Source organism: Macrotis lagotis, chromosome 3 (assembly GCF_037893015.1).
Source record: "Macrotis lagotis isolate mMagLag1 chromosome 3, bilby.v1.9.chrom.fasta, whole genome shotgun sequence".
NCBI classification, from domain to species: domain Eukaryota; kingdom Metazoa; phylum Chordata; class Mammalia; order Peramelemorphia; family Peramelidae; genus Macrotis; species Macrotis lagotis.
The window spans coordinates 99,535,543-99,554,018 of NC_133660.1; the positions used below are offsets into that span (position 1 = coordinate 99,535,543).

At 33.9% G+C, this 18,476-nt stretch overlaps 1 protein-coding gene across 3 annotated transcripts in view; it reads left to right on the plus strand.

The window, feature by feature from the left end:
* The window catches only part of MARCHF1 (membrane associated ring-CH-type finger 1), a 663,738-nt gene that overhangs the window by 83,945 nt on the left and 561,317 nt on the right, over positions 1-18,476 (plus strand). The window contains exon 1 of one of the 3 annotated variants that reach the window (XM_074229017.1): positions 2,674-2,780. The exons of 1 other annotated variant lie outside the window; for it this stretch is intronic. The gene's annotated coding sequence lies outside the window, so the exon portion shown is untranslated. Of the gene's footprint in view, positions 1-2,673; positions 2,781-18,476 lie in introns of those variants that run through there. One more of the 3 variants, XM_074229018.1, reaches the window with a different exon arrangement.

An 18,476-nucleotide genomic window follows, 5' to 3' on the forward strand; every position in this document is an offset into this window, starting at 1 on the left:
TTGTCAATTATACCTTTCTATTCTTGCCCAATCTTATTTTTCTTTAAAAAAAAAGGAGTGAATAAAAACAGCTGCAGTGATTTCTGAAAAGTTACCATAATTTAACTGACATTTTTTTAAAAAATCTTATCTTAAACATTTGTTTCTTTACATACCTGTTTTAAACTACATTCCTACCAAAGAGAGTTCTGCCTGTCAAGTGTGAATTGAGTTTAGTTCTGTTATGTTTTCATTTTATTTTCCTGTGCATTATAGTGGTAATTTTATATGGTCTCCTATTCTACTTATTTTGTTTTGCCTGAATTCATTCTCTCTATATTTCTATGAATTTGCCATTTCTTGTGTGTGACATAAATAAATGTGACATGTATGTGACATAAATAAATGATTCTTTGTTCACCTGTTACCTGATAAGCACCCTACCTTGTCTTCAGTTTTCTTCCTTTCACAAAATGTTAAGGCATGTCTTTGATAGGGGGAGGGATTCACTCAATAAGAAGAGAGGTGAAGTCATTGGAAATGACAAGGTTAAAGAATTGTTAGAAATTATTTTTAGTATCAATGTTGAAATCAGCAAAGATGGTGTAAGGGTCTGGGACAGAGAAAAGAATGGTGAACCAGGCACATTAATAATTAAGGAAGGAGAGAGTGATCTGCAGTGTGCTCCGACACCTGGATGGGAAGTAAGTTCCTATCAAGAGACAGTTCAACAAAATAAAATACAAGGTTATAGTTTTATTTTAACAAAGAAAACATTTTATTCTTGAAATAATATAAACCATATTTGATATCTTCCAAACCAATAACTGAAAATAATCAAAACTCTATTCTTATAGGATTCTATCTTATTCATCTCTGTGTCCTCAGCTCATTATTCAGTGAATTGATCTTAAAAGATTTTAACAAAACGTTTTTGAATGAATAAATTAATAGAATGAATGAGTAACTGAAAGACATAGAACTAGGTCAAAGAGAAATTACAAAGTGTTTAAAAAATAAACTTGTTTTCTTAGTACATTTTTACTAAATTGGTCTTAGGATAAAGAACTATGTGTTTGAATCCTGGATTTAACACTCACTCATTGTATAATTTCAGGAACATCTAAATTGGAGGTAACTACAACAATACCACCTGTCTTACAGGGTTGATGTGAGGCATATATGTTTTTAACTTAAGCCATATATACATACATATATATATATATGTATATATATATATACTATGATTGTAATTCATATTATACATTTATAATTAAAGCAATGATCTTTTTTTCTAGGAATAGAAAGAAATTCCAAACTTGAATATCCATTCCAATAGAGATTTATCCTGTATCCCAACTACTGTACACACCCCATTAATAGTGAAAGTGTGATTTCTAGGTCACCATAGAATGGTAAACTTTAATTCCTTTTTTATTGGATATAATATCTTAAACAAAAACAATTTAATTGTACCATCTATAGTAAAATATCAAACTAATATTTATTGGCTTTTAAAGCCAAAATATAAATTGAAAAAAAATCAGACTGATTTTCCCATTCTTGGATTGATTGAGCTAATTCAGAAAATGATTTTTGACTTGCACTCTAATTATCTTGGTCACTTTTCTTTTGCTTATTCTCCATAAGAGAGCTATTATCTAGATTCTCCCAGGCCTTGTTTTTTTCTTGGGAATCTTCCCAAAGGTGTCATGTTATAACATTGTAAGCAAGTCAGTAGGATCAGAAACATTATTTGGGAGTTGGAAAATTCAGAATCCTCTGGGAACTGCTTCTTCATTAAAAATGTATGTCGTTTCTCTAAGGGAGATATGGATCACTGAACTGTCTGAACTTCATTATCATTATCAAATGAAAGCATGTAGCATTCAACAAAACATTTCAACAACTCTTTTTTTGTTGTTAAAAAACAAAATCTAATAAATTGGATTTGATTTCATTAAGTTTCTCATGCATGTACAGCTTAGTTGGACCTAGAGAATCTGCTGTATTTGAACTCAGTTGACCTTTTAAGAATATTTAATTAACTTTTGCCCATGTCAATAGTTTTGTGGGCTCCCTCTGGTGGTTTATTTGCATGGAAATTTTGACTAAGTTGGTTTGCTGCTTTCCCCCTTAAACTCTAAAGTAAGGGGTTTCCTCATTAGAGAAAAATATTGGAGATTCAGAACTTGAAAAAAAATACTGAGACTTAGTTTTCTTTGCACAAGATATAGGAAATTCAAAGTCAGAGTCCATAATTATTAAGCACTTACTTCAGGTGTGCAGTGCAGATATAGAGAGAGGCAAATTGGGGATCTTATGAGTTATACACAAGTTATGTTTAAAGAATTTAAAAGTTATATTTCAGTAGCTTGTTTTTATAATTTTTCAGTTTGGTTATCATCTTATAAGCAGTCCTTACTGCAATTTAGTTGGAACAAGGGAGTTTCCTTTAATTATTGACTCCATTACCCAGTACCCTCCCTCTTTATTCCCCCTACCCCCCCCAAATTATAAAGATTGACTGAGTTTGGGGATTTTTTTACATATGACTATTTTTGTTACATTCTTTTTGAGGTCTCACTAAATAAGCTGTAACCTTGATTTCTGGTTTGAGGCTGGGAACTTGAGTTACAATTACAGAGGAGAGGGCAAAATCACGTGTTGCTTGTTAATGATTAACAGGACACCTTAACATTCGACTGTTCTTGCTTCATCAGTTTTTTCCAGCAGTGTCCTCCGAAGTCTCTGAGAGGTTTCTTTGGTGAAGCATTTCAAATAATTCTTTTTTCCTTAAGGTATTTGCAATCTTTTTCATTGATCAGGGATTGAGATGGGTTATGTTTAGATAACAATCTAGTTTTCAACCTATTCCTTTTAGTGAATATGGAAATGTAATTTTTAAAAAGACATTTAAAGGTAGGAAAGCAATTCCTTTCCATGACAGCTGTTCTGTGATTGCTGCCTATGAGACGTGATCATTTCTGCACTGAGATTAGTTTCAGTCTTTGGTTAGCTGTTTGTATTAATCTCTTTGAAAACTAGAGGACAGAATTGTATTATTTTCAATGTAATTTTCATTTTACTGTTATTTAAATGGCAATGAGGAGTTGGATTGGGAAAAATTTCAAACTAAAGGACAGAAGAAAAATAAAAAGCTATCTTTTGTGAAGAACCACCTAGTTTCTATTTATTTATCATTAAAATGAAAATAATAATGATATACCAAAAAGTATAATCCCTTTAACAGTATATTCATTGCTAAATGTTTTTATATTTTTTTTTTTAGGTTTTTGCAAGGCAATGGGGTTAAGTGGCTTTCCCAAGGTCACACAGCTAGGTAATTATTAAGTGTTTGAGGCCAGATTTGAACTCAGGTACTCCTGATTCCAGGGCCGGTGCTCTATCCACTGTGTCACCTAGCCACCCCTATATTTGTTATTATATGATGTATCTATGACATTTTTTTGAAAATAATAGATTGCAGTATTTGGACTATAGATATAGAATGAAGTTAGCACCAGGAGAGACGGAAAAGTCTCTTCATTTTACAGGTGAGGAAAATGAGGCTCACTGCAGTTGAGAAACTTGATTAAGGTTCTGCAGCACTGGAATTTGAATTCACAGTGCTAAACAACCTGAATACCTTTAAGATTCTTAAAACATTAAGTAAAACTATTTAGCATTAAAGACAATGATTTATCAAAGGCATTAATTTATGAAAGGGGGGAAATTATACTTGGTCTTTTGGGTACTCATCCAAAAAACCCAGGAAGGGAATTGGAAGTAGGTCTCAATCACATTTTAATAAGGTAAAAAAGGTAAAGAGACTAGTGGCAAAAGGAATATGGGGGCAAAATGGAATGGGGATGACGCTTAGAAGAAATGTATAAAAAATTTGAGAAATATAATTTCTGGGTTAACTAATCAATTTATTAATTATTGCTAGCTGATAAGTAATAACATGGTGAGTTGGGTATCTCTCCTAAACCAAAATCCAGGCAAGATAGCTTCTTAATGCTTAAAAGCTCTTGAAAGAGTGGGTGTGCCTGACAGGTAGCAATCAATTCTGATTGGTTAACAATTAATGAAAAGAATGAATATTATAATGAGAGATAGATTTATTCTAATGAGGGACTAGAGGAAATGACTCTGATTTTGTTACTTTTGGAAAAAGATGTACCATCACAGACTACTTCCTGCTGAAGTTAGAACATAATGGTCTGGGCAACACTTCACTTTAGATTAAATTCTAGTTAGGTGAGGTCTCCCACCTGGAATCAAAAAGTATGTCCTCTGGGGATTTGGGCAATCTCATCCATCAACAATGTCTTTCAGAAATTGAGCAATCTACAAGTTTCCAGTTTCTGAATGATAAAATAAATAGGGTAAAAAAAAAATCTTGTACCTAACTCAAAAATTGATTATTAACAAAAGAGAGAAATAATTATTTCTCTCAGAGGGATAGAATAGTGAAGAGAGGAAGGTAATGTGAGAAAGAGTATGGGGAAGGGCAGAAGGAGAGAGTATCACTCATGGAACCATGGATTAGAGTTGAAGCACTAGGCCTCCTGGACCCAAAGAAGATGCTTGAGAAACAAGAGTTTGAGGTGTCATTTTTATAAGTTTTTGGGGGGAAACAAACTTTTATCTGTGATACCTTGGGATTAATTCAGTAATTCCCAATCACCTTAAAATTATCAGCAAAACATTAAAGTTAATATGTCCATCTCTCAAAGATATTGGATCTTTTGATGTTCCACTGGATTGGAACTATGGAGATCTGAAATGTGTATATCATAGAACCAGAAAGCTCCCCTAGCAGTAGCTGGATGGTTTCTGCTGACTCAGCATCTATTACCAGTATGTGAATTTTGGCTAATATATGATTCAAATTATACATAAAGCTCCTTTGATCTTTGGGATAATTTATATGTCACTTTCAGGACCCCCTTTACAATCATACTTTCTGCTATTGCTCCTTCTCCTGGCTATTTATAAACTTATAATGCAGTGTTAGACACAATTTTAACATAGGTATTTTAAAGTGAATGTTGTTTTGGGATAAAGGTACGTTTAGGAAAGTATGGTCCTATGTGTTAAAAACAATTGTGCTTGTACAACATTTACCAGATTATTAGCTGCCATGGGGAAGGGGAGGTCGGGGAGGATGGTAGAAAAATGTGGAACTCATAAACCTGCAAATTTATGAATGTTGAAAATGACCTTTGCATGCAATTGGAAAAAATCCAGGAAAAAGAAGAATGTATGTTCACTGAGGGCAGATATGATTATTTTTGTCTTTGTATTCCCAGTGCCTAGAACACATGTCCAAATCTTTTCCTCATTTAAATACAAGTTAAGTTTTAATACATCTAAGTGAATTTATCACCTTGGTTTAACTATTATTTTTTTTTTTTACAAAAACAAAGAACATCATAGAAATATAAGGTCCTGCTGTGCTGTGTTGGTGGTCAGCATGAATAATGTAATCATAGCAAATGTTTTTCAGATCTTTGGAAGCCCTTATGAATAGCGTAACTTATAGGGGCCAAAACAGCTTCACTTTAAGAGATTCAAGCATGTTTACAGTTAAATAATGCAAAATCTATTTTTCTGAATGTGTTCATAGTCTGAAAACATATGTATTAGTTATGTTTTGATTTTCTTATTCAATCTATAGTCTTTTATTAAGTGATATTTGTTCTAGTTTTTAGCACAAATAAGAAATTTTGGATCACTGCTATCACTTCTAGATCAAGCTAGCCTCAAACAAATCAGAATCTGACCTCTGAACAGGGATACCTTGGTTTATGGCATCTCACTTTATTGCACTTTACAGATATAATGTGTTTTACAAATTGAAGATTAATGGCAACTCTATGTTGAGCAAATCTAGGGGCACCATATTTTCAACAGCATGTGGGTGTTTCTTTATAGCATTGTAGTAATTATTTCAATAGTTCAAACTTTCTCATTCCTATTGTATCTTTTTTGGTAATCTGAGATCAGTGATCTTTGATTTTAATATTATTGTTTTGTTCTGTGCCATAGAAGACAGAAATCTTAATTGATAAGAATTATTTAGTCTGACTGTTCTACCAACTGGCCCTTCCATCTCTCCCTTTCTTCTTAGGCCACACAACAATATTGAAATTAGGTCAATGTATATAACAGGTTCTCAGTATTCAAGTGAAAGGAAAAGTTAATCCATGTGGTAAACTTTGTTGTTGTTTTATTTTAAGAAATTGCCACAGCTACTTTAAACTTCATCTACCATCCTAATCTGTCAGCAGCCACCAACACTGAGGCAAGACTCTCTACCAGTAAAAAGATTGCAATTTGTTGAAGGCTCAGATGATGGTTAGCTATTTTTAGCAATAAAGTTTTTTAAATTAAAGCATGTGCATTTTATACATAGTACTATTGTACACTGGATAGACCATAGTATGGTATAAACTTTTATATGTACTGGGAAACCAAATTATTCTTGAGCCTCACTTAATTGAGATATTTGCTATTTATGGTGGTTATCTGAAACCAAACTCACAATATCTCCAATGTATGACTATTCTTTTTTCTCATTCATTGCCATCTAACTTTCAATTTAAACTTATGTAAAGATAAATGGCAGTGCCCCCCCAACATTCAGAACCTCATAAATTATGAGGAGGGTTTCAACATATAAACGATCCTGTAATAGAAACAATATAGTATAGAAGAAAGAATTGTAGAAGTGGATTCAGGAAGCATGGGTCTTAGGCCTGCCTTTGAAAATTATTAGGTGACCACTGATATTTTACCTCACCTTTCTGATCTTCTTCTTCCTCTTCTCTAATATGGAGATAATCATTCTTGTACAACTCAACTCATGGTCATTTTGAGGTCTTTGTGAATATGGAGGGTAAAGAACAATAATATCATTACTGGCTATAATTTCTGTCATCAGAACAGACCCATAGGTCAGGTGAGGTAAGAATAAACAAAGGAAAAATTCTAACTTCCCATATGTATAGGATTCTAAGAAGTTGGTTCCACATATCATTTGAAAGTGGGAATTTAGGGGGCAGCTAGGTGGCACAGTGGATAGAATACCAGCCCTGGAGTCAGGAAGACGTGAGTTCAAATCCTGCCTCAAACACTTAATACTTACAAACTGTGTGATCAGGGGCAAGTCACTTAACCCCCTAGCCTTAAATAGTTTTTTTAATTGGGAATTTACAAAAACAAAAACAAAAAAGGGGGGTGGCTAGGTGGCATAGTGGATAACCTGCCCTGGAGTCAGGAGTACCTGGGTTCAAATCCGATCTCAGACACTTAATAATTACCTAGCTGTGTGGCCTTGGGCAAGCCAATTAACCCCATTTGCCTAGCAAAAACCTAAAAAAAATTAGGAATTTTCCCCAAGTTAATGATTTGGGACATGGATATTTCTTTCTTTTCTCTGGTGCTCTTCTTGGTGTAAAGGGGTTGTTGTTCAGTTGTTTCGGTTGTGTCTGATTCTTTTGTGACCCCATTTGTGGCTTTCTTGGAGCAGTTTGCCATCTCCTTCTCCAGCCTATCTTGCAGATGAGAAAACTGAGGCAAAAAAGGTTTAGTAACTTTCTCAGGGTTACACACATAATGTCTAAAGCCATATTTGAATTTAAGAAGATGAGTCTTCTTGAATCCAGATTCAACATTCTATGTCCATTGTGCCTCCCAGCTGTGAAAAAAGAGTCAGAAATGATTTAAATTTAATAAGCTTTTTAAATGACACTCAGAATTTGGGGAACTCTTTACAACTGCTTGTGAACAAATTCAAGAGGGACCTTCATTTTTTATTTTATGATACTTAGTACCTAGAACAGAATGGATGCTTATTTTTAAAATATTTTTTGGTTGATTGATGGCAAAATGGTGATCTTTATCAGTTATCTTGGTCTCTTTTTATAGATGATTCTTCCACCCAAACATGTAGGTTTTGTCTTATCTAAAAATCCAGGCACACATCAATTCCCTATTAGATGTTTCAAGACAGATATCCCATAGGAATCTCAAATTCATTCTATCTAAAGCAGAACTCAGTGTCTTTTCTCCAAAACTGGTTTTTCTTCCTAACTTTCCCATTTCTGTGGACACCTGGCCAAATTTCCTATAACCTACATTGATAACCATGCAGTTTTCAACTCTAACATCATCATCATCAGTTGTCTGCTCTAGTAAATTCTACTCTAACACTATCTTTCATTGGTCCCCTTCTCTACACTCTTTTGACCACTACACTAATTTGAGCCATCACCTAGGCTTTTGAAACAACCTTCTAATTGATCTCTCTACTGCCTCAATATAAAATATCATCTCTTCTATAAAATATCAACCCTTTTTCTACATTAATCTCTTTCTCTTTCTCAAATATGGGTCCATATAGATCTTGAAGCTCAATTTTCTATCTCATATGCTTCTGCCTTTATACAAAAGATTCCCAAATTCTGGAATGAATCTCTCTCTCTGTCATCTTAAATCCCAGCCTCACCTTCAGACATTTGCTAGCCATATGATCCTGGAAAAGTCACTTAACCTTGAATCCATACCCAGCTCAAATGGTACCAACTACAAGAGACCTCTCCTCATGCCCTTTTTATTCTTCATGTTACTTTCTTCAACCAAAATAATTTACTTTGTATTTTGCATTTATTTAAATGATAACTTGTTGTTTGATCCAATAGAAAGGAAACTCCTTGAAGTTAGGGATAATATTACTTAAAACTTTTTATCCTCAGCATGTAGCATAGTCTCTGGCATGAAATGGGTGAATAATGAATATATATATATATATATATATATATACATATGTAATATTGATAAAATTTTTGATTCTCATTTATTGGGTGAAAATTGAGGTGAAATAAAATTATTCAGATCTGAGTATAACACTAAAGTTAAAAGGTACAACTTCTGATTCCCTATATAGTTAATCCAAAGAACCTCCCTAATTCCCATGTATGCTTAAAATTTTTGAGAATTAAATAGGATATTGAGAATAGTGTAGATAATGAGGTCTTTCCTCATTCTGAACTTTTTATCATGGATTCCTATTTTAATGGAATAATTTATAGAATGGATTTCAAGGGGATGGGGTGGGGCAGGGGGAAGTATCCTTTTTTTAAAGACTCTACCTACTTTTCCTAAAAGGCTATCATGCCAATTAATTAGTCATAGTTGGTTATTTTGGAATTTCATTTAAATATTTTTTCACCACCATTTAGAATCTATAGGTGCCTCCTAGGTTCCTAGAATCATACCATTTTATGCAAGAGAATAGATAATTAAAGCACAGAGTATCAGTCTTCAATGATTTTACAATACATTTCAAGCATGTCAAGTAAATATATGCAAAATACACACAAAAATAAATTAAAAATATTTAGAATTACATGCTGAAATATAGGGGACACAGGCAGACCTTAATAATTTGGACTCATAGATATAGTCTTTCTGTAGAGCTATTTAGAAGTAAATCTATTTCTTTGATATAAAGCCATCAAGAGTGGAGAAGACTATTATTCCAGCAACTATTTTCATTTTCTATAATAACATAATAATATCATAATTATAAATAAATATTTATATTATACAAACAGCAAATTTCCCCATAATTTGTTCTGTCAGCTGAAATTAGTTTGATTTTATTTTGGTGTTTATTTTGTTAAAATAATATAGAAATTTGCTAGTTAAAATATTGATCTGTCAGTAAGATTTAGGAACTTTGGTTTGGCATTTTTGGTGCTCTATATTCTGGACACATCCTATCTAACTTAGGGACATAGGATCTAGGTGGGATTTTAGAATTTATCTTACAGATGGAGAAACTGAGACCCACTAGATGAAGTGACTTGGCTGGAATTTCAAAGCCAGTAAGCTGCAGACCTGGTATTCAAGCTCTAGATGAAAGCTCTTTTCATTGAACCAAGTCATCTTCTCTTCCCTCATCCACCACAAATCTTCCATTCTGTTGGGTCAGCCTGCCTACCACCCAACTCACATACCATGCTCATTCCACTTCCATTGCTTTGTCCTCATATTTCTTTTACCTGTATATCTTTTCCCTTTCCTGTAGCCATGCTAATTGAAACAGTGATAGATGGAATAGTTTCAGAGACAAGAGGGATCCTAGATATCATCTAGTTCCACTTCCTTTCCCTCATTTTACAAATGAAGAAAGTGAGCACTAGCTAAATATATTAGTCAGTGAATTTCCTTTCAGAGGAAAGGAAATGACTTACCCAAGATCACTTGTTTAGGAAATAGAAAAGTTGATATTTGAATCCAATTCCTAACTAGATCTGGGGTGATTTTCAGCATACCATGGTGACTACCCAAGGTCTAGAGAACAAACTGCAGACAAAAGAAATCATTCTTATATTCAATAATTTTTTCTCTTGAATGCTTGAATGTTTCTTTGCTTTGCTTTTTACATAAGGTCAAAGAAATAATTAAGAGGGAGAGCAGAATCCTGTTTGTTACTAAGTAATAAAAAATTGAAAGTAATTACATAAAAACCTCCTTAAATTATATACTATTTTTACAGAAACTAAATAATCATCTTATTTGCTTTTCCTTCAATACTGACACTTATCAATTCATCTTCCATAAAAGCTTCAAACAGCAGTTTTTCTCCATGGGGAAAAAGTCACTTTCTAAAATATTGTTCTTATTTTTAAAAAAGAAAGTTCTATTAAGATGGAAGCAATTTTCTTAAAAATGAAAAAATGTTATACCTGAGAACAAGAAATCTCCCATCTTAGAGAGTTAAAAAACAAGCTAATACATCAGTAGATTTTTTTAAAAGGAACATTCCAGTCTCTGAAAGCCCAAATGACTTTTTTTTCAAAAGAATTTAACGTTTGGTTCATACAAATCTTAAAATAATATTCAAAATCAAATTTAGCAATCCTATAGTAGCTAAGGAAGTTTAAGAAAATAGCATATGTCTGCAATGCACTGGAAAATTTTCCTATAAAAAAAATCTAGACTCTGGAGTATTTTAAAATGTGAGAACTCTCAGCTCACTAGATAGAAGAATGCTGCTTGCTTACTTTGAATGAAACATTGCTGCATTGGTTCAGTTTAACTTTTTCTCTCCTCTCCAACTTCACCAAAGAGACCCTTTTGGTAAAGGAAAGAAGACTCAATAGAAAAAATTGAAATGGCATGTTAATATTTTTAACGGTCTGGAGGTACAGTGGCCAAAATCAGAGTGTGGAAAGGCTTCTGTCTAACCAAATCACTTCATTTAATTTAATTCCGGGCAACTCGAGAAGCTATAAAGTGAAAAACACTTGCTTATCTCCATTCATAGAATGAGTTTCCTTTCTGAAAAGTCCCTCTACAGATTGAAAATGTATATCTGATTTTTAAAATTTTTTTAAAATTAATAGCAAAGAAAACAACACTCCCTTTTGATTATTTACAATCCCTGTGTTTCTGTAAATAATAATTCCAATTTCTAAAGAGCTTCATGGTTTCCAAAGCATTTTCTTATAACACTCTGCTGACAAAAATAATTAGATGTATTTTAGCCCTGTGTTTGGAATAAAGTGAGGGCCAGAGAGATTAAAATAATTTGTCTAGGATCTCACAGTAAAAAGTAGAGCTTATATATATAATATATATATATATATTTATATATATATAATATATATATTTATATACTACTGATAAGGCACTCAAGGTTTAGAGATTATCCTACTGATTTTGGTATATGGTAGTTTCAAAGAATTTCATAGAATCAAAGACAAAGGTACACCCACACTGACCTAACTAGTTAATTAGGTAGCTTGGGTGAATATACTCATCCAAAAATGGTATATGATATATGGGTACCTGTCTCACTGCCATCTCAAGTCCTGTGTGGGTTAGCAAGTAAAGTTAATTAAATCCCAAATTGAGGGCTCAGTTCTAGCAAGCAAATGGTTGCACGCTAGAGATTGTTGTGGGGATAAAGGACCACAGCTATTCTGAGGTAAGCAAAGGGGACCGGAGGTGATAATCGAGTGTAAACAAACTTTTAATGACTCCCATGAAGAAAAGACCACATAAACATGAGCACTGAATATGATTTATAAGTATTATCAATCCTTTTTCTTCTGTCTGCACATTCCTTCCCCACTCCTCTTCCTTCTTTCCTCTTCTTTTTTCTTCTTCCTCCTCCTCCTCTTCATGAAGGATCTTTTCTAACCAACTTTCATTTCTGTAGAAGCAGCATCCCTGGAAATATATTCATTTTTGAGTCATAATTCAGGTTTCTTGCTATTATCCAGTGGTGTACAACTCTCCATGATGCCATTTGGGATTTCTTGGCAAAGATACTAGAGTTTTTGTCACTTCATTTTCCAGATAATTTCACAGATGAGGCAACTGAGGCAAACAGGGTTAAACTGACATCTCCAAGGTTAAAATTTGAAGGAAGATAAGGAAAATATTCTGGAGAGCACCAGAATGCTGTTCTACTTAGAACAGAGCATGAAGCTCTTCCCTATCACAGTTTCTATCTATAGGTTGCTTAAAGATGTATTTGCTCAGGGAGTCCTGTTCTAGGTATGGGCAGGATCACCTGATTCATAAGTACTTTAGAAAGATAAAGTTAATTTTGTGATCCTGGGCAACCTCATTTCAATGTACCACTCATATCAAATGGAAATTTATACAGGGATCCATCAGATTCTCTGCCATACATAGTGGATGGTATGGGAATAGAGGATATCTCTTGCACTGCTTGAGTATAACATTGGGAGTTAACCAGAATAGCTCTAGTCCCACAATAACCTGGAGCACTTTCAATTAGTATTCATGTCAAACTGCAAGAGGCAATGAATTTGGTTTTCTTTACAAGTTATACCAGGACAGAAAGAAGTCAGATAGTTGAATACCTTTGGGGGTCATACTTACATTACTCACTGTCATTCTACACACAAGCATCAGTATCATTGTTACCCCACCAAATGAAACAGTATTTCTAAAGCACTTAACAGTCTGCCTATCGCATAATGAATGCTTATTCTCCTCCCCAGTCCCTATGAGTTCCATGAGATAATAGGATCCAAAAAATTCATTTTGCAGATTTAGAGCTGGAAGAGAATCAGAGGTCATGGAAATCACCCCCCAACACACACACACACTTTTTAACATATAAGAAGGCCTAAGAGAGATTTAAGTGACTTGTCGATAGTCTCATAAATCCCAAATCTGGGGAGATCAAGAATTCTTGAGACACCACTACTTTGAGAAAATGAAATCTGTGACTATGACTTTGAATTAATGGTCAGGCCAATTTGACCCGTCACTTCTACCACCACCAAGAAAAATGTTCTGATCATGTGAAACAAAAAAGATTCCTTCTTATTCAGTGCTCTTTTGTGGCATTTTTAAACATCACATTTAAATTCATACAGAAAAAGGTGGGTGAGTGAAAGGGTTTAAGGGACATCATTACACTAACTACTTCCTGAAGACAAGTTGGTTGTCACTCACTCTGGGATTATGTGAGCTCAGCTTCCCAACCTTCAGAGTGTAGAATCAGGCTCATTATTCCTTAGTTCCTTTCATTAATCTTGATCTGGATTTGCATAACTCTATCTGCAAATATTTGCCATGATTTTAGTCATCTTGAAAGGAAATTGTAAAAATATTCAGTTTATACTGATAGAGCTACTTATCTCATAAAGACATTTAAATTTGTTGGCATGTTTCCCCAAACTGCTTATGGACCTTTGTGTCACTAGTCAGCCTCTGTTATACTGTTATATTTTAGGAATTTATCTCACTTACCTGGCTCAAGGAGCCTCCACTCAAAGAACTTGGCATAATAAAGCTCTGGCAACCTGAAAGCAATCTTTCTAGGAACAAATATAACACTCTATTTCCTTTGTGTCAGAGAAACTTTAAGAAGTAAGGAATTTTGATTATTTAGATTGCCATTATCTCCAGATTCCAAAAACTTTGAACTCTCCAGTTTCTCTAACATGCATTTCTTATGAAGGGAGGGAAGAAGAGGGAAAAAAAGAATGACGGAATTGAAAGCTATAAATATGCCTATCAAAAGACCAACCCAGGAATTAAATTCAAAAATCTGTGTGAAGGTCACCCATCAGTTGTTACTTCCCCCCCTTTCCCCAACTAGGTTTAACATCTCCACACGAGTACAGTTCTTTCTCTTCTTGACCACTCCATAGCTCACATCCAGGCCCATCCACACACTATCATCAATTTTTACCTTTCTAGGAAGGTAGTTCAGAAAAGCTTTGACTCAGTATCAGCTTCATATCCCTCTTATAATTGCTGGTGCCCTGACTGATTTGTCTCATTAAATTCCTGACTTCTTGTTTATGCCAGATCACTATTCCTCCAAATATTGATACCTTCATTTTTGAACTACTTGTTGTCTAACTTTGGATAATCAATTTTTTTAAGGTGGGCTTTTTATTTATTTGTTTATTTATTTAATTTCAGATTACATGCAAAGATAATGCTCAACATTCATCATTTTACAAGCTTTTGAGTTCTACATTTTTCTACTACCCTCACTCTTTTGCCCCCTCTCCATGGTAGCAAACAATTTGATATATGTTGTACCTGTACAATCCTCTTTAACATATTTCCAAATTAGTCATATTGTGACAGAAGAATTAGAAGGCCATAGCTTACTCAGTCACTCCCTAACCAATGGGCTTTATAAGAAGAATTTCAAAACATTTCACAGATACATCTATTAGTTAGTCTTGGTTTTATAATATCTTTCTCCTTCTTTATTTTATTTAGACTAAATTTTACTTTTGCTTTGTCTGAGATCAGCATTAATATCCCTGATTTTTTTGTACTTCAGCTGAAGCATAATATGACTGACACTTTTACTGTTACCCTATGTGTATCTCTCTGCTTCAAATGTCTTTCTTGTAAGCAACATATTGTAGAATTCTGGTTTTTAGTTCACTCTGCTATTTATTTCTGTTTTATGCAAGAGTTCATCCCATTCATAGCCATAGTTAAGATTACTAATCTTCTATTTCCCTACATCCTACATACATCCATCTCCATTTTTGCAGTTTCTCTCTCCTTTCCCCTTATCTCTCCTCATCTAAATGCTGCATCTCTCAATCTGCCCTCTCTTCTACCACCCCTCTTCTTTGTTTCTTTTTCCTTTCCCCATTTCCTTTACTTTGTTTTTTACTCTTTTACTTTTCCCTTCCCTTTTATCAGTCTCACTTTCTCCTTTCATTTCCCCCCACTTCTCTGTAGGGTAGAATAAATTTCTAAACTCATTTGGCAATGTATGTTATTCCCTAAGCCAAATCTATTTAAAATAAGATTTACTTAGTACTCCCACTCTTCCTTCTTTCCTTTATTATAAGTCCTTTGTGCCTCATCATTTGTTGATTATCCTCTGATACCTTCTTCTCCTAGTATATTACTCTTTCTCAATTTACCATTTTGTTGATCTAAAGTGTGTATTATCAAACTATTGTCTTGACCCCTTTCCTTCCCTAGTATTCTTGGCTGTGCTTGACTTGGATCAAACCCCTGATACTTTAAGTTTGCTATTTGAGTGAAATGAAATATCAAGAAATTTTTCAATAACTGAAAAATGAGGTATATAAAGCCATAACAGTGAAAGATTATTATAGGGTAGGCATCAAGGACATTGTTTCTCTGCTTTTGCATTGATCACAATGATCTAGCAGCCAAGCATCAATTAGAGCATCTTTTGTATTCTGGCAAGAAGCAAATATTGTTTAATAGCACAAGACTTTATTCCTCTGAGCTACATAAACCACAAAGCTGGTTTCCACACCTTTTAAGAAAAATCTAGCCTGAATCACAGAGAAGTAGAGATAAAATATTGCTTCCACCCACCTCATGTCCTTAAAATTGCTTTTCACAATTCCAACATTATAGATTTCTGGTTTGGAAAGAGAATAAAGTAAAAGAATAAAATTATATATGCTAATATACTGTTTCGGAGGTGAAGTCACCAGTTAGAAATAATGGAGTAATTTTAACTGGTTAAGGATAAAAGAATTATGAGTACAAATAAATTATGAGAGAGAGTAAGAAGTGCTTGATAGCAGATTTTGACTATTTGTGGGAATACCACTGAATTAACTCCTCTAGGATATCAGGTGAATGAAAAGTATTGTTTGTCACCAGTGTTAATGACATTAGCATTTGAGGTTGACCAAGTATTTTGACATGAAGTTGAAGAGAGACATATGTTAATGCATATTAAATTTAATAAAAGGAATAGAGGCAGTATCTTAGATTTATATAATTCTAAGAGATTAGATTTGCATAATGCCAGAAAGACAGTGACATTCAAGCAAGTTTGTTCATGAAGAAGAGAACCCCTTCTAATGTATCCTTTAAATCTATGTTGATATCCTAATTCTGACTAGGGATCCAAGTATCTACTACAAGTGCTGCAAACTGTCACATTGGCTAAGTACAGAATGTTGAAGTAAACTACGACTTTGTTAGTGCCATTAATGAATCTCCTGAAGTGGTTATGCATATTTGAATACACATTATTTAAGGAAAAATTGTGAAAAATAAGGTAACTAGTTCCAGCCCAAAGGAAATATGCTGTGCAGATTCCATTAATGTGACAGATTCTAGGGATACATTATTCATACCAAAGAGGATTTAGTTATAGCTTCATAGTTGATCTAATTATTCTTTCTAAGTAGGTGCTAACCTCTGACGTTTTTACCCTGCTGAGAAGTTTCCAGTGTTGTCAGAGCCTTCTGTATTTTAACCCCAGGCAGAAGTCCTGGTTGCCCCTGCCTTAGTTACAGCTCTGGTAGTTGCTAATGAATAAAATTTCCAATTTCCACAGAGAATACTTTTATGATAATTATCATTAATTTCTTTTGCAGTCATGAGGTCATGGGGTTAACAGATAGAAAGAAAGAATATTAGGGATCTTCTAAATTCTATTCCTTAAGTTAACAGATGCAGAAACAAAACTATAGGGCTGAAGTGATTTGCCTAAACTCACACAGCTGGTTAAGCAGTAGAGGCAAGATTTAAAATCCAGTCTTCTGACTAGAAATCCAGTAACTTTTCTCCTCCACCTCCATATTTGCATTTTTAATGAGCAATTGCTTTTGTGGAAGTTTTTCGAACAAAAGTGACTGATTCTGGATTTTGCACTTATACCAGTGAACCATGTTAATTTTCCTTTGTGAAGGGCAGGACAGCCTGCTTGGTGAGAATCATGATGGCTAAAAAGTGAGTGCCTTGGAGAGAATGGATAATGTGTAGACTTCTGCCATTGGTTCTGGTCAGCTCCCCACAAGTTGAAGAGAAGGTCCTGTGCTCAGCACCTTCATGGCTTCTTTGATCAACCACTGAGAAATTTTAAAAGTTCTGTAAGTTTCAGTGCTGCTTCTTTGGCATGTTCATTTATTTCTTGGGGAATTCAGTGTTTTCTTTTGTTGTTGTTGTTGTTGTTCATGCCATATGGTGAAAGGTAGGGAAAGACTCCATAGTGTTTTCTGTTTTATAAGGTCAGGGTTCTACCAGAAAAGCATAGTCTTTGGCCTCTGTGCTTTTTTCTTTTTCTTTCTGGTAAAGGTAGTAAAACCTAAAGGACCCTGTGAATTTTGAAAGTCCCAGGGAAACCTCATCATCCTGATGTTTTAGAGTTTGAGTTGATAGACTATGGTTACCAAGGTTCCTTAGAAAATCTCAACTTAAATAAAATAACTTACATCTTTTTCAGACTTCATAAAGTTCTTTTATTTCCAATGACCCTGTAGGGTAAATTGTGTAAATATTAACCTCTCTTCCAAATGAGGAAATCAAGATTCATATTGTTAAATTGACTTGTCTAAGCTTAACACAGCTGATGTATGTTATGAAAGGACCAGAATTTCTTCCACTCAACCATACTATTTCTGTTTCACAAATAACATTTCAGGATGATACCAGATCAGATTCTTTCATGTTACTGATAAACTTTTAGACTGTTTTCAATAATGCTATTAATTTGTAGATAATGTTATTGTTGTATTAAAACAAGTGGATTACCCTAAGAGGCAGCTGAATCTAGAGTGAGGGGTCTGGATGAAAGAAAAACTTGAGTTTAAATTTAGTCTCAGACACTTCTGAGCTATGTATGATCCTGGATAAGTCACTTAACCTGTTTGCCTCAGTTTTCTCAAATTTCAAATGGGAGTAATAACCCCCAGTCTTGCAGGATTATTGTGAGGATCACATGACATAATGTTTATAAAAATCCCTTTAGTAGCTTCTATATTGATGCTTATTCCTTCCTTCCTCCCACTCTTTCTTTTGTCTTCTTTCCATCCTGCCATGAAGGGAAACTATGAAGTTTTTTTTAATTACATGAAATTTACATAATCATGCTCAGATCAGAACTTATTCTTTTTCCAGTATCAAATACAGCATATATATATGTATATATATATATATATATATATATATATATATATATA